The 14,011-nt window shown below is 47.2% G+C and overlaps 1 protein-coding gene across 1 annotated transcript in view; it reads left to right on the top strand.

Moving 5' to 3' along the window:
• The window catches only part of DRC8 (dynein regulatory complex subunit 8), a 46,440-nt gene that overhangs the window by 15,546 nt on the left and 16,883 nt on the right, over window positions 1-14,011 (top strand). The gene's annotated exons all lie outside the window — the stretch shown is intronic.

Below are 14,011 nucleotides of genomic sequence, written 5' to 3' on the forward strand. Positions count from 1 at the left end.
CAGATACATGTGTTCTGCACTGTCCAGCCCTCTCCAACACAGTTCAGATATATTAGGTCCATTGCCCCTCTTAGGGGATCAATATATAATAGTTTACTATCCCAAATAGCATTACCCACGCAGTTCACAACACTGGATTAGTTTTGATTACATAATAAAACAAGTTTACTTAACTACAAAGAGATGGGTTTTATGTGAGTGCAACTGCAAGGCATTAAAACCAGAAATGGTTATGAGAGAAATAAAGATACGATGCTTTCCAGTATTAAAAGGTAACAAATTAAAATTAGTTCAAGATAAAATTCTGACCAAGTACTCCCAGCAACAAGGCTGACGCAATGATCAGGATATCTCCCAAAGTCAAAGGGGCTGTTTTCTTTTGTCATCTTAGACGAAACAGAAGATAGAGGGAGGGAGCTTGCGGTGTTTTTGCCCCCACTTTTATAGTTCAGTCATACTCTGAAATGCATTTTCTTGAGGGTTGCCACTAGATGAAGTTCATTCTTGCTGTGAGAATGGAGACAAGGAGTCTGGTGGTGAAAGAGGTTCCATGCTGCTGTTTTCTAAAATGCAGATGGATCTTTTTCTACACCCCTTGTTGCCGAAGAATGGCCATTTGACAGGTGATTGCCCATCACCTTTGATGATGCCTGACTAGAGGGGTCAGTTTATCCTTTGTCTTTGAGAAACAGGTTTACCCACTCCCCATACTTGTCTGGTAAACACCCTTCAGTCATAATGTCAGTTTATATTCATAACTTTACATGTAATTTTACTATATACATCTCACCATGATATTATTGATCAGCAAGTTATTAGCTTTCAAATTATATCTTACAAGGGATATTTGGTACAAAGATTATTACAATAACGTGTAGGGTGTGAATACAACGGTGCATTTGATTACACCAAGGTTGAGAAGTCTCAATATTCCTTTGCTGTCAGCAAATATCTGTAAAATCCACTGGCAAAGTATGTGTTTCCTCCTCCTCTAATGCTGGTCCATGTAGAGGGTGACAACTTACAACTGTAATTAATTTCTCCATTAGCTCAAGTGGCAGAGGTCTGCACTGTGGATCTAAAGGTCCAACCTTGATGATGATCCATTTGGATGTCAATATGAAGCCACAGATGGACCTTCAAGTTTTTAATGTCTTTTTTTGAAAACCTAGGAAGTTACACACACACACACACTCCTGTTAAAAGGACACTAAGATTGCAAATGAAGCAGTTAAAAATTAGGAAATACTAGAATTAAGGTTGCCAGTGCAACCCAAACTTGGTTCCCTTGTGTGTATGCATTATGTTATAGTCTTGAATTATATGATCATACACTATTTTTCCCACAGGGCCTGTGCCTCATTCACTGTACAGGATGGACCTGGTTTGGGGATGTCTGACATGCCCCACGGTATAATTTGGACTGTGGAATTACTGAGCCTCCTTAATTCTCTCACTAAGGGTGCCTTTTACTCAGCTCTGCTAATGACAAGCAGCCCCTTTAGGCTTTGCTCCGTGAAGTCATGCCCAAAGTTATATGAATGCTCTCTCAAGCCACTCTTGAGCTGAATACAGGGAGACCCCAGTAAATTGCTCTGCCCCCGCCTTGCACTCAGAAATGTGTGTTGTACACTGCTCAAGACTTTCTTGATCAATGCAAGCTCATTGATTAGTTCGCCACTCTGTCAAAGTGTAGTGGATGTGCACCAGCCTCTGTAAGCTGAGCAGATCCCTCCCCCAAGCACTTTAGACAAACTCATTGGTTTACATTAAACATCAAAATAAGTTTATTAACTAGAGAGAGAGAGAGATTTTAAGTGATTATAAGTGATAGGCATATAGATCAGAGTTGGGTACTGTGATGGGGCAAGGCCAGATGGCTACAGTAAAGTACTGAGGAACAGGTATGTTAGCCCCAGGCTAAACAAATCCCTAGTACCATGGTAACCAAATGGCAGTTGCTCCAGGTTAATCAAGGCACCTGGGGCCAATTAAGATCTTTCTAGAAGGCAGTGGAGATAGCTACATTGATTAGAACACCTGCAGCCAATCAAGGCAGGCTAATCAGGGCACCTGGGTTTAAAAAGGAGCTCACCCCAGTCAGGCAGGGAGGAGCCAGAGGAGAAGGAGTGTGTGTGAGGAGCTGGGAGTAAGAAGGCAAGGAGCTGAGAGTGAGAGAGTGTACTGCTGGAGGACTGAGGAGGACAAGCGTTATCAGGCACCAGGAGGAAGGTCCTGTGGTGAGGATAAAGAAGGTGTTTGGAGGAGGCCATGGGGAAGTAGCCCAGGGAGTTGTAGCTGTCATGCAGCTGTTACAGGAGGCACTATAGACAGCTGCGATCCACAGGGCCCTGGGCTGGAACCCAGAGTAGAGGGCGGGCCCGGGTTCCCACCAAACCTCGCAACTCCTGATCAGACACAGGAGGAGCTGACCCAGACTGTGGGTTCCACCAGAGGGGAATATCACTGAGGTGAGCAAATCCGCCAATAAGTGCAGGACCCACCAAGGTAAAGGAGGAACTTTGTCACAACTGGTGTCAGGAGTGGGATTTTTGGTGTGCGCAGCACGGCGGAAGAAGGAGGGTGATTTAAAAAAAGCAAAAAAAAAAAAAGGGTTAAATTTTTTTTTTGTCACCACAATGGATGACGTAGTGCGGGCACTGATACAAGCCACGGCAGCCCAGCAGGAGGCTACCTGTGTCCAGGCAGCCACCCAGCAAAAAGCAGTGCGGCTGCAGCAAGAGACTAATTGCCTGCTGATGGACCAAGCTGCTCAAGACCGAGCTATGGTAAACCAAGTAAAGACCCTTACAGAGCTGAACCGTGGCCATGATGGGACACGGCTCATACAGGCTAGCCATTGGCTGCAGAAAATGACATGGGAGGATGATGTAGAGGCATACCTTCTGGCCTTTGAGAGGACAGCCCTATGGGAGTCCTGGCCTCGAGATCAGTGGTCTGGCATCCTTCCCTCATTCCTGTGTGGGGAGGCCCAGAAGGCCTACCATGATCTGCCTGAAGAGGCTGCAGCAGACTACTCCCAGCTGAAAGCAGAGATCCTGGCCAGATCTGGGGTAACGACTGTAGTGTGGGCCCAGCAGTATCCTGGGTGGAGGTACCAGGAAGACAAAACCCTGCGGTCCCAATTATATGACCTCATCCATCTCGCATGAAAGTGGTTGCAAACAAAGTCCCGAAGTCCAGAAGAGATCCTAGAGGTTCTGGTCATCGACCGGTACATGAGGGCACTGCCACCAGATCTCCGCAAATGGGTAGGCCGGAACGATCCATCCACCTATGACAAGATGATCACGCTGGTAGAAAGACTCATGACAGCCAGGGAATTGACTCAACTACCCAAGGAAAGCCCCTTTCGTAGCAAACACGCAACCCCAGTCCTGGAAGGTGGGACAGCGAAACCCCTGGGGAGTCCTAGGTGGAGGAAGAGGGGGGCTGAAAACCAGCAGAGACTCCAGAAGGAAGGGATTGGCCTGAGTAGAGGGAACCTGGGACTAAACCCCCTAGCCCACATGATAGAATAATTAGAAACAATTATCGATGTTATGCATGTGGGAAGTGGGGACACATAGCAGCACGGTGTCCCAGCACCGAGGAGCCTATGCAATGCAACTTGGGGGATTGGGAGGTCCCATGCGCCCTTATCCACCTTGCAGGCTTCGCATTAGCCCCGCATAACTACACCAGGCCGGTGAAGATAAATGGAGCAGAGACTACAGCACTTGTGGACTCGGGGAGTGCTACCACTCATATCGGGTAAGCTGGTAAAAAGTAGCCAGCTGCTGCAAGCCAAATGCGTAGCAGTGAAGTGTGTGCATGGGGCCATGAGCCATTACCCCACCATCCCAGTGGAGATAGAGGTTCGGGGAACCCCATTGAGGTGACAGTGGGCGTAGTTCCTAAACTCCCATATCCTGTAATTATTGGGAGGGACTATCCAGAGTTTGATAAGTTACTCCCCCCGGAGAAGCTGGAGGGAGGTAGAGACCCTGTTGGCAGTGACTCATCATTGGGGGAATGTCAACCTCCAACATTTTCTGAGTTTTCTCAGGATCTATTCTCAGCCCCTCAAAAGGCCCGGAAGACAAAAAAAGAAAGGAAGGCCGCAAAGGCTTTGGGAACTCAGATCCTGACCCAGGGCCAGAAGACCGCGCTAGTAGGCAGATGGACACGAGCAGCCATCAGCGAAACTACCAACACAGAAGGTGAGCCGGAGGCTGGCCCCAGCCATGATGGCGACAAGCCATTGGAAGAAGCAGAAGCCGGCCCCTGGGAGCTCAGGCAGGTTAGTCCTGGGAGAGAGACTTTCGGGAGGGACCAGGCAGAGGACCCTAGATATGATAACGTCAGGAAAGAGGTGGCTGAGATAGATGGGATACCAGTGGAGGGGAAGGTCCAGGGTCCAGAACCCTACTTTATAGTGAAGAAAGATCTCCTGTACCGTATGGTGCAAATCCAGGAGCAGGAGATACATCAATTTCTGGTGCCACGAAAACATCAAAAAGCCATATTGAGCCTCGCCCACAGTCACCTGTTTGGAGGACACTTAGGGGTAGAGAAAATCCAGGCCAGGATCCTGCAGAGGTTCTTCTGGCCAGGAGTACATGAAGATGTCAGGCGATACTGCAGCTCTTGTCCAGAGTGTCAGCTACGTAGCCCTCGCCCACACTTACGGTCCCCTTTAATACCTCTTCCAATAATAGAGGTACCATTTGAACACATAGCCATGGATCTGATTGGGCCCATGGAGAAGACAGCTCGGGGCCACCAATATGTGCTGGTCGTATTAGACTATGCAACCCGATACGCAGAAGCCGTCCCCCTACGCAACACAGCTTCCAAGACAATAGCTAAGGAGCTAATACAGATCTTTTCCCAGGTTGGGCTACCCAAGGAGATACTGACTGATCGAGGGACACCTTTCGTATCCAAGTTGATGAAAGATCTCTGTTCATTGCTCCATGTACAAGCCCTACGGACCTCTGTATACCACCCACAAACAGACAGTCTTGTAGAAAGGTTCAATAGGACCCTTAAGGCCATGATCAGGAAAGTGGTGATCCGGGATGGGAAAGACTGGGATCCCCTATTGCCTTACCTCATGTTCGCCATCCGGGAAGTTCCACAAGCTTCCACAGGTTTCTCTCCATTTGAACTACTATATGGGTCCCACCCCCGAGGCATATTGGATATAGCCAGAGAAGCCTGGGAAGAGGAGCCAAATCCTGGAAGGAACATAGTTGAGCATGTACTACAGATGAGGGATCGGATAGCCCGAGTTACACCCATTGTATGAGAACACTTGGAGAAAGCACAAGAGACCCAGCGGACCCATTATAACCACCAAGCAAAGCTTCAATGGTTCCAACCAGGGGATCAAGTAATGGTCCTGGTGCCCACAGCAGAAAGCAAGCTGTTGGCCCAGTGGCAGGGACCCTACGAAGTGATTGAAGCCATCGGAGAGGTAAACTATAAGGTGCGGCAGCCAGGCCGCAGGAAACCAGAGCAAATTTACCACATCAATCTTCTAAAACCTTGGCATGATCGAGAGCATGCTCAGTCACCCAGAGACCCTTCCCCAGAGGATAACAAAAAGGCAAATGAAAGATATCACTCGACTTGACGCAATTCCAAATCGAGGCAGCGACAAGATTAAATCGCAAACCGAGATGTTTCTCACAAAACCAGGCGAAGACGCTGAGACCCTCACCATATCCACACGATCCCCGGAGCCAAGGTAAACACTGAGACCCTACCGAATCCCCGCAGCCAAAGAGAAGAAATCCAGGCCGAAGTAAAGCAAAATGTTAGAATTAGGTTATTGAAGAATCCTAGTCAGTGGTTGCAGTTCCAAATTGTCTCTAGCCAAACCTGATGGCACCATGAGATTCTGTAATGACTTTCGCTGACTGATTGAAGTATCCCAGTTTGATGCTATACCCCATACCACGCATCGACAAACTGGTGGACCGACTGGTAGTGCCCGATATCTTGACTACACTGGATTGACAAAAAGGGTTAAATTGGCAGATTCCCCTGACCAAAGAAGCTAAAGAAAAGACCAGCGTTCTCCACCCCGGACCTAATTCAGTACACTGCCCTCCCTACCCCGCTTTAAGCCCTGGTGTTGCCTAGAGTACTGCTTCCGGCCATCGTAGCAAAGTCCACGAAAGTCAGTTCATACTGCTTCCTCTGAGCATCTTTCTTGGGAAAGACCAGAATATCACAGCTACTCGCTGAAATGGGACCTCAATTCTGGGAGTGGGCTGGAGAGGGGCCTTACCAGATCTTGGGCCTTTCCCACTCTTTGGCACACCTCACAACCGGGACATACTTGGCAACCGTCTGCCCAATCCCCTCCCGTGGAAGGACTTCCCCAACTGTTTTTTGGTTCTGTTCACCCCAACATGGCCACTGGATGATCATGGCTAAGTAAAGCTTCCCCTGGTACTTTAGTTGGAACCACAAACTTTTGTGCGGCTGTTCTTCCTGGTGTCCACCAGAAAGAATTTCCTTGTATAAAAGTCCTTGGTCTATAACAAACTGGGACTCGGTAGAAGAGCTGAGAGGTGGGTGGGCGTGCTCCGTGCCGCCACCCAAGCTTTCTGAAGGCTTGTCATCTGCTTCCTGCTCAGTCTGGAACCTGTTCCCTTGAGGCTGGGGACACCAGTTCTTCCTCAGACTGTGGACTTGCGGGCTTGGTTCCTCTGGAAGCGATGTAGGTGATGGGTTGTTTCCATTTGCTGTGTGAACCGCTCTCACTGCGTGCACCTGGGGTATCTTCGGCTCTGGCTGAGCCTCTTCGTAGGTTGTCTGTTGCTTCTGCCAGTTCAGGCTCGCTGGCCCCTCTGGCGTTGAGGTTGACCGATGTGGTGCAAACAGCTGTGCTGGTTGCTGTTCCAATTCCGGGCCTGGGACTGGAGGTGCTGTGGCTGGTTCAGCGTTGGCATGGATCCGGGATCCACTACCTTGGTCTGGGTCTCTGGTAACACAGACGGGTTCCCTGTGGACGGCTCAGAACAGAAGGTCTGGCAGCTCGCTGTTTGGCTGCGTGTAAACCATTCCCACTCTCTTGGGCCCGCTCACCTGGTGGCCAAGTCTTCCCCGTAGCATGGCGGATGGCAATAATTGTCATTAGACTGCAAAAAAGTCCACATCACTGACCAGCCTTTGTACTGATACAGGCATTCATCTGTAGGCAGTCTACGCTTTGCTGACATGAAGAGGTAAATTGCGTCACGTTGGCCTTTGGGTTTGATGAGTTTGGATCCACGAAGGATTGGTGGATAGCTGACACTTGTGCCCCGTGTCTCTCCACGCTGGTAACCTTCTTTCCGCCCACTCTCAAATTTCCCTTCGCTCCAAGGGGATTGAGAGGTATCATTATGGGCCTGGGGATCTTGGTGTGATGGTGGTGTAATGACTTGCAACCCGGTGGGGTTCTTTGGGCAGTTCGGCCTTTTATATGCCCAGTTCATTACACTTATAGCATCTTCCAGTGACGGGTCACTGGGTCGAGGTGAGTTACTGGAGACTTGGTGAGGTGGAAGTAGGGTGTCGGGCTTCCTTGGGTTGTAGGTCGGGTTGGGTGCCCTGTTTGCTAGGGTTTATTGTGGGTGTGGCCCCTGGGGTTTCCTTCCCCTTTACAGTAGCTTCTTGCTTCTGCCCCCCACTTCCATCCATTTGGCTCCAATCTCCCCCGCCTGGTGCAGGATTTTGCGGATTTTCCATCTTGTATGTACCGAGTTATGTCCTCAGGAACACACCATTCAGGAACCTGCTCCATTTTGTATGAGGCAGGTGCAGTTCATCAATGGATTGAACATTGGTCCTGAATCCAGGCCTTATAATTCTTTCCCAATTGTACGTACGGCTGTTGGGAATGACCACTCTGGTCACTTTTTGGGTTCTGAAACGCGACGGCATGATCCGGTTATCCCCATTCTGTATCTGGCCTTGGTTTGAAACAGTTTATATCGTTCATTTTGTCCCTTTGGCTATTTCAGCCGCCACTTCTGCCTAATGCGATCCACTGAGGAGTGACCTTCAGCCTCTAGCATGTACTGTCTTCAGGGATGCTTTGTCACCCAATGCAGGCTCTTTCAAAATTTTTTAAGAAGGCCTCAGTGTCATCACCTGCCTTGTAGTGGGAAATTTCTTGTGCGATGAACAACAATGGCGACGGCTGTCGTTAGGATTGCTGCTGCGTTCTTGATCTTAGCCTGTTCTAATGCTAGGCCTGTTTGTAGGCCTCCTCTGTTTTTCCATCTCTTGTTGAAGGCTGGCATCTTTTGGCTGCTTCTTGTTTTTGTCCTTTCCATCTCTGTTTGTTGATGGCCTCTTCTTTGGCCCATCCTGTTTTTAGAAGTTCTATCTTTTGTCCATTGGCTTTAGCTGCTACTGCCTTCTTTGGTTTTCGTGACATCCTCGGTTCCTGCTTTCTTGTGTTGGGTGCCCTCTGGTGTTTGTTGTCTGAACTGCTGCCTCTCTGTTGTCTCCTGGAGTCTGTCTAGCAAACTCCTTTGTTTAACTTCTCTGCTAGCTAACCTTTGACATGCCAAATTATTAACTGTCAACCCAGTTCATTTACCTGTGTGTGTTTGCGCGTTTACTTATCCCAATCGGATTCTATTTTAACAAAGACCCTTAATGTCAACTTAATTCTCCTTGCTTAATATGCAAGCCACTTGAGCATACTGAGCGAAACAGAAAAAAAATGTTTCTCTCTGGCTCCTTTTAAAACCAAACCCCTCTCTGCCTAAAAGCCCCTAGCAGAGAAAAGAAAATATAAATATCCTACTGGCTTCTGGATTCTTGTTTATCCCACCGCTAGGCAACATATCATAAGCTTTCCCAAATCTGCGACCTTAGCGTCCAGAAATCTGGGTGCCTGCATGAACCCCTGCTAAGCTTAATTCCCAGCTCAGATTTGATCTCGCTGCCACCAGCAGGAATTTCCAGGCCTGACTCCCTCCTGGGTCTCCCAAAACCTTCTCTGGGGGACCCAATACTCAGAAGCCCTTGAGTCTCACACCAAAGGGAAAAACAACCTCCCCCTTCTCTTCCTTTCTTTATCTCATCCCCAGTCCCCTTTCCCCCCCCCCCTGGTTATCCTGAGCAATACTGTACTAAACTCCTTGAATGCAAAACAGAGAGGGCATTATACCTTCCCCTCCCTTATCCCTGAGGCTATGCATCCAAACCTAGTCAAGCTAACACAAAAGAGATTCCCCCCTCCCTTTCGTTCCTTAGCCTTAACCAGGAAAACCTCAAACAGGTTTTAAAATAAAGCTTTATATAAAAAGAAAGAAAAAGCATAAAAATTCTTCTGTATCAAGGTGACAATTATACAGAGTCAATTGCTTTAAAAGAAAATATGAATAAACAGACTTATTCAAAAAGAGATACAATTACATTCCAGCAAACTCCACACATGTAAATACAAAAAAACAATAACAGCCTATTGTTTTTCTCTACCTTGTAATTACAACTTTTGAAACTACGATTAGAGGCTTGAAGATAGAAAAAGAAGAAAAATCCCTCCATAGTTGAACCCAGACAAAGACAAAAGACCCCAAACCTTTCCTCCCTGAGCTTTGAAAAAAATCCGGTTCTGATTGGTCCTCTGGTCAGGTGTTTGTCCCTTTGTATCCTTTACAAGTAAAAGAAACATTAACCCTTAGCCTATCAGTTTATGACAAAAGAAGCTAAAGAAAAGACAGCGTTCTCCACCCGACTATTCCAGTACACTGTCCTCCCTTTTGGGTTACATGGGCCCCAGCCCCAAACATTCCAGCGCCTCATGGATAAGCTGCTGCGCCCACACACTAAGTACGCAGCTGCATATCTAGATGATGTCATCATCCAACGCCAGACTGGGGGAACCCACTTGGAGAAAGTTGAGGCACTACTACGCACTTAAAGCTAGGCTGGCCTCACCACTAAGCCTGCTAAATGTGCATAGACTAGCAGAGGCTTGGTACCTGGATACATTGTAGGAAGGGTATAGTGGCCCCAAACTAATAACAGAGGCATTCAAACCTGCGCCCGGCCGACCCGAAGAAGCAGGTCGGCATTCCTAGGGCATGGTAGGCTTACTACCGACATTTTATTCCCCACTTCGCCGTAGGGCAAGTCTCTAAAGCATTGGTGGAAGGCCCGAGGTCCAGGAACATGGAGAAGTAGACCGACGCAGCAAGAGGGGGCAAGACCTTCAGACAGCCCTCTTAGTGACCCCATACTCATAGCCCCACGTTTACTAGGAATTTATTTATAGACAAGATGCTTCTGAGGTGGGGTGGGGGATGTTCTGTCACAATGATTGGAGAAGGAAGAACACCTGATCCTGTACCTTAAGCAGAAAGCTGCTCCAAGAGAACAGAAGTATGAGTCGTCGGAGAGAATGCCTTGCTGTCAAATGGACCATGGAGACCACTGCGTATTGCCTCTTAGGCCAGCGATTTACTCTGGACGGACCATGCACCCTCCAGTGGATGCACAAAATAAGGAAAAGAATGTAAGGGTCACCAGGTGGTTCTTATCCTCAACATTCCAGCTCCGCATATGGCACAGGTGGACGCCACCACGGCAACGTTGGTCTTTCACGAGCACACTGCTGGGGTCCAATTTCGCCCAACCCCTATTGGTGTTGAGCAAGAGGAGGGGATATGTGATGGCGGCAAGGCCAGATGGCTACAGTTAAAGTACTGACGATGGGTAGGTTAGCCCAGGCTAAACAATCCCTAGTACTCTGGTACACCAATGGCAGTTGCTCCAGGTTAATCAAGGCACCTGGGGCCAATTAGATCTTCTAGAGGCCGTGGAGATAGCTACATTATTAGACACTGCAGCCAATCAGGCCAGGCTACATCAGGGCACTGCGGTTTAAAAAGGAGCTCACTCAGTCAAGGTGGGAGAGCCAGAGGAGAGGAAAGCACATGTGAGGAGCTGGGAGCAAGAGGCGCAAGGAACTGAGCTGGAGAGGGTGTGCTACTGGAGGATTGAAAATTATCAGAACAATCAACATTATCAGACACCAGGAGAAGGTCTGTGGTGAGGATAAAGAAGGTGTTTGGAGGGGCCATGGGGAAGTAGTCCAGGGAGTTGTTGCTGTCATGCAGCTGTTACAGGAGGCACTATAGACAGCTGCAATCCACAGGCCCTGGGCTGAACCCAGAGTAGAGGGTTGGGGGGCCCCCCGGCCAGGGTTCTCCCAACCCCAACTCCTGATCAGACACAGGAGGAGTTGCCCCAGACTGTTGGGTTCCACCAGAGGGGAAATCACTGAGGTAAGCAATCCCAATAATCCAGGACCCACCAAGGAAGGAAGAAACTTTGTCACACTGGCTAATTTTGATGTAGTGAGAAGTGCTTTTTATCTCTTTTCTTCTCACATAGTTCATACATATAAGTCAAAAAAATTTAGTTACATAAGTTTATTTTCAATATTGACAGGCAATTTGGGGGGGAAAAAAAAAAAGAGACCCAAAGGTTATTTATGTTGAGTCTAACGGCATAAATAGAGACAATTCCTATTCAGGCAGTTCATTTAATTTCTAATTTCACACCAAGAGGGAGAGACTTGGTACTGAATAATAAGACACTTTGTGATATTAAATTAAATACATCTTCATGGGTTTGAAGAGATCAAGAATTTTTTAAATAAACTGCTTATATGTTTTTTGTTTATATACTACTAATAACAGCACTGGTTTGCGGGTTTTTTTTAATGAGATTATTTCGGTTCTTAAAAGGGCACACCATACACACAAGTGTTTCATGTACAAGAATTACATCATTGTAAGCCTGTGCCACTTATATGAAAGGGACACAGAAATCTAGTTAATACATACAGGCACAGTCTCAAACTGATCAATGGGCTTTTGACATGCAACTCTGTCAAGTGAACTACTAATACCTTGCTACCTCGATATAAGCCACCCGAATTAACACGAATTTGGATTATACACAATAAAGGCCAGGTGCTCCAGGGGGCGCGAGCCTGCACCACTCCGGTGGATCAAAGCAGTTTCAATATAACATGTTCACCTATTAATGCGGTAAGATTTTTGTGGCTCCCAAGGACAGTGTTATATCAGGGGTAGAGGTGTAATTGCACAGCTACCAAACTCAGACATGTAGTTGAGATACAGGCCATAGTATCACATCTTAAATGTATCATAAAAAATGTGGACATGAAACTCATTCTAATTTGCATCCCTTACCTACCCATCTTCTATCTCCACTTTCCTAATAGCTGAATTGCTTACTAGCACCATAAAGCAGCTCAAGGCATTTTGCTTGGTTATGCTCTGACATCACTTACAATATAAATATAATTCCACTAAATCTCCTGCCTGCTGTCTACATAATCCCCTTACCTTTCCCTTTCCCACAGCTAAGGTTCATTTCGTCATCTTCATCCCTGGCTCCTCAGCTCTCTCATTTCCCATTGTTTCCCCCTCCTTCCCATTTATTTCCAAGTTGTCAATATCTCATGTCTCACAGTTGGCGTTCATCTCCAATGGCATTGGTCGGTCATCACAAAGCTTCTTCAGCATCTCATTGTTCTTCACATTCACTGAGCAATGGGAGTTGTACAAAGAAAGCAAAACGAGAAGAAAGAGTTCCTCTGGTTTCAAGTTTTTTATTTTGTAAATTGGATCTTTCGATAAGATGCAAAGAGAGATACATTAAATTTATTCAAGAAGGAGGGTGTCCACAATTATTAATGGAAAGATAACAGGGAACTCTAGTGCGAATGTCACATTAAAGACTAAATACCAAACGTGATCCACGGGGCCTCAGAGAAGAGGTAAAAAGAAAAAAAAACTGCTTCATAGAATTAAATTCAGTTTCACAAATCTAAATAGGTCAGAATATTTTCTGCAAAGGTGTACCAAAGTTTACATATAAGGTCAATGTAACATTGACGGAGCATTCACAACAGGATTGTAATATGACCACTCTCAGATTTGGTCTTCCCCCTTCTTTTTTCTTCCAGAGGTGTAAGACCTATTCAGCAGATCATAACCAAAGCCAGAAGAAGCTTGTTGGTTTCCTTTTTGAACTCAAAACAATTTTTTCCATCCCTTTTCCCCCCTAATGTGACAGCTGACTCACCAAGAAATGAGGTTCTCATGATAACCAAATCATCATTTATGTTACCAAAGAGGGTAATGTAAATGAATACTATCAGCAAATATATACATTTCTATTCCAGAAAGATCAACTCAATGGCAGCATCTTTGGTTGAGACAGGTCTGTATTGGAGTTTTACAGCTCAGCTGACTGAGTATAAGGAATTAAGTTAACTTGCCCCAGGTTCATTAAAGTTTTTTACAAATAGTCACAAAGAAATGTAAGTCACTACCAGTTTAATGTCTCAATAATAAAACTATGTATGGAGGCGGAAGCTCTTCCACACCAACTTGGTCACTGGGTGAGTAGTTTTCTGTTCCCTGAGTGACCAGAGCAGGGTCTGCACTAGAGTAGTCAGGAACTTGCTAGAACCAATTAAGGCAGACAGGCTGATTAGAACACCTGCAGCCAATCAAGGCAGGCTAATCAGGGCACCTGGGTTTTAAAAGGAGAGCTCTCCAGTCAGATGGGGAGGAGCCAGAGGAGAGGAAGTGCATGTGAGGAGCTGGGAGCAAGAGACACAAGGAGCGGAGACTGAGAGGCTGTGCTGCTGGAGGACTAAGGAGTACAAGCGTTATCAGACACCAGGAGGAAGGTCCTGTGGTGAGGATAAAGAAGGTGTTTGGAGGAGGCCTTGGGGAAGTAGCCCAGGGAGGTGTAGCTGTCACACAGCTGTTACAAGAGGCCAGGACCTGCGCCAGGCTTTCTGGCGTCCTAGGCGCCGGGCCATTTCGCCGCCCCGCGCGCGGGTCTTGCAGCTCTGGTGGACCTGTCGCAGGCATTTCTGCGGACGGTTCGCTGGTCCCGCGGCTTGGGTGGACCTGCTGCAGGCATGCCTGTGGCAGCTCCATCG

This window comes from Chelonoidis abingdonii, chromosome 3 (assembly GCF_003597395.2).
Source record: "Chelonoidis abingdonii isolate Lonesome George chromosome 3, CheloAbing_2.0, whole genome shotgun sequence".
Lineage (NCBI taxonomy): Eukaryota > Metazoa > Chordata > Testudines > Testudinidae > Chelonoidis > Chelonoidis abingdonii.